The following is a 3119-nucleotide window of genomic DNA, read 5'->3' as shown; positions in this document are numbered from 1 at the left end:
ACCAAAAAGGGTATAATACTATTAATAGAGGATTTTGAGATTTTTATTAATAGAGGGGTTTGGACGAATTTTTGCACCGGGGAGAGAAAATTGGAAAGAGGCATTGGCCGAGAAGATGACACAGCGTTGGAAGAAAAGTCGGCGGAGATAAAAAGATTTTAGGCTTATAAAAATTTATGGAGGATCAGATGGGAATTTATGAAATTATATAAGGATATTTTAGAGAAAAAAATTATTAAAATAAGATCTTTTTTAAAAAAGTAGGGTCTTCCATACTTTTTTAAAAACAGCTTATAAGTTCCAAAACAGTTTATTTTGACAGCTTATAAGCTGTTTGAAAAAAATTTTATCAAACAAATTTGAAGAGCTTATAAGCTCCAAAACAACTTATAAGCTGTTTTAGAGAGTTTATAAGCTCAGCCAAACACCCTCTAAATAGTGTACACTAAGATTAATTAGAGTGTAAGATTCAAGGGTGAAGTCATCTTATAGTCTACCTGGGATATAGTCGTGGGCCCGATGTCGATGATGAGAAGGAATGACTAAATTTTTTATGAAAAAAAAATATGCTAAAAAAAAGTAGGTAATCAGGATAGAAAGAGACAGTAGTCCGGAAACTTTTTTTATCTAATCAGGAAGGGGTTATAAATTTTGTATTTCAACTATTGATATAAGATTTGAATATCTGGTATAAAAAAGTTAATATTCAAACTTGTTTTTAATAGTTGTAGCTATGACAGTTATCAAATACTATACAATAGTATTTTTAAAATATGAGGTGCTTTTCTAATATTGCTTTTTTTTTAAAAAAAAACTGAGATAAATTTTCGCCCTTTATAATACACCGTTATAGTGAAAGGTGGGAATGTCCCATGCTGCAATTTGGAAGGAAGTAAATTATGAGGTGTCTCGTCCGATACAGCAACCCTAACTTTAATGTTGGTTGGCATGTGTTACTCGAGGGATCTTGCGTTCAGTCAGCCATCAATCTCACATACACACAGTTTGGAGCTTTATAGTTTCGTGGTTGGGACCATATACACATAAATTTTAGGTGAGCAGTCGCTATAATAAATTATCTTCAATAAACAATTTCGATCCATAAACCCTAACAAGCACTTTTTCATTTCATTTATAAGGTTTTTCTTCCTTTCTTTCTATCATTAATTAATTAATTGTGTGTTGTAACGTATGAACAAAAAGGTTCCATACGTATTTCTTGTGTCAATTAATCCGCAACAGCCTGTTGTGCTTTTATTGCGTACAACACCAACTCCATTATTTTTTTATATAAAAAATAAAATAATTGTTATAACATTTATAATCATTATTGTTATAATATAAAATAAATTTAATTTAATTTAATTTTATATAATCAAAATTTTTTGATTATTTAAGATAGTACAAATATATATTTAGATGATTAATAAATAATCAAAAAAAAAATTATTTAAATATAGATAATAATAAAATAGAAGATAGAGTCTAATGACATAGAAGAATTCATATAATTGACCGTAGGATAAGACTTAATTATTATTTTTACTGTATTATACCTAGAGAGTTGTTATAGAAGATCATGACATTTTACATGTTATATTTTATGAAGTCACAAAGATTTTCCATATCCTTGAAATTACTCTTTAGTCAATGACTAAGTAAAAGGATTTATAAACATATTACATGTAGGGATCTACTCAAAAACTATATTTTTCTTATCAACAATATCCCTTATAAAATTATACTTAGTTTCTATATACTTACCTTTGCTATGATATTTGAGATCTTTGGAAAAACTATAGCAGCTTGACTGTCATAATATACTGTAACAGGATTCCCATTGTCATCAGTAATCTTTAGATGCTTCAGGAACCTTCTCAACTAGACAGTTTCTTGCACATCCACTGCGTGAGACACACAACTTCGATTATCGACAAGGCTACACAAGCCTAGTCATATAACTTTTATTGTCGACAAGGCTGCATAAGCTAAGCCACACAACTTTCATTGTTGACAAGTCTACATAAGTCTGCTTCTTGCTATTCCCATAAGGTGCCACCATTTAGTAAGAAGTAGTAGGTTTTCTGTCATCAAGATCTCTCATCGAAAATAGATACAATAATCTGTTGTCCCTTTAAGATATTTAAATATCCTTTTCACCGCTTTCTAGTATCTCAATCTTGGGTTTAATTGGAAACGACTAATTAAGCCAATAACATAACTTATATTAGAACAAGTACACAACATAGTGTACATTAAACTACCAATGACACTGGCATATGATTTTTTTCTTCATTTTGGCTATTTCTTCAAGAGTCTTGGGATACAATGTTGTAATCCGATATATTAAAGTGTTGTAGTATCTTAGTGATATAAGTCTCTGGAGACAAATCCAAAAGTATTTTTGATCGATCTTTATGATCTTCACTCCTAAGATATACTCAGCTTATCTTCAAAAATAATACCCTCCATTTGGGTATATCCTTTTGCAACTAGTCAAACTTTATATCAATTAATCAATCCATTTACTTTGTCATCTGATATGCTTAGTAGGTTATAACTTACAGTAATAGTTATGTTAGTTTCTGTTTGGTATGTTACTACTTGATACCTGCAGCATGCCTTATTTGTTGTTTGCTATACATCTATGCTTAGACCCTCTTAATTATTGCCATGTGTATTATGTTCATAAAGGTAGTGACGTATCATACCTTTTTGTGTACATGACTAGTTATTTGTCATACTTGTCAGGTGTACCTAGATCATTTTATTGTATCTATTTAATTTTTGGTACATACTTTATGGATATGGACATGGTCAGGATTTTCATACTTAGTGTCATGCACCATCTTGCATAATTGCATGCTGAGCAATTGTCGACTTCATTATTATTGAGCATATCGCCAGTTACATGGATCTGCACACACAACCACTCATGGGTTAGTGGTATATCAAGGCAGGGTGTGTGCCAGTTTTACTCTGTTAGGCTCCGCTGATCCGCTCATAGGTAGTGTTGACTGCAGCGTGGTAGCGGGCAAGGATCCCTCCTCTGGGCTAACTCAAGGAGATGAGAGCATTGAGCTCCCCCACTTATGATTTGGGGTAGGAGGATAGGCGTA

This window comes from Zingiber officinale, chromosome 9A (assembly GCF_018446385.1).
Source record: "Zingiber officinale cultivar Zhangliang chromosome 9A, Zo_v1.1, whole genome shotgun sequence".
In the NCBI taxonomy this organism is placed as follows: Eukaryota; Viridiplantae; Streptophyta; class Magnoliopsida; order Zingiberales; family Zingiberaceae; genus Zingiber; species Zingiber officinale.
Note: the sequence above shows the minus strand (reverse complement) of the source record.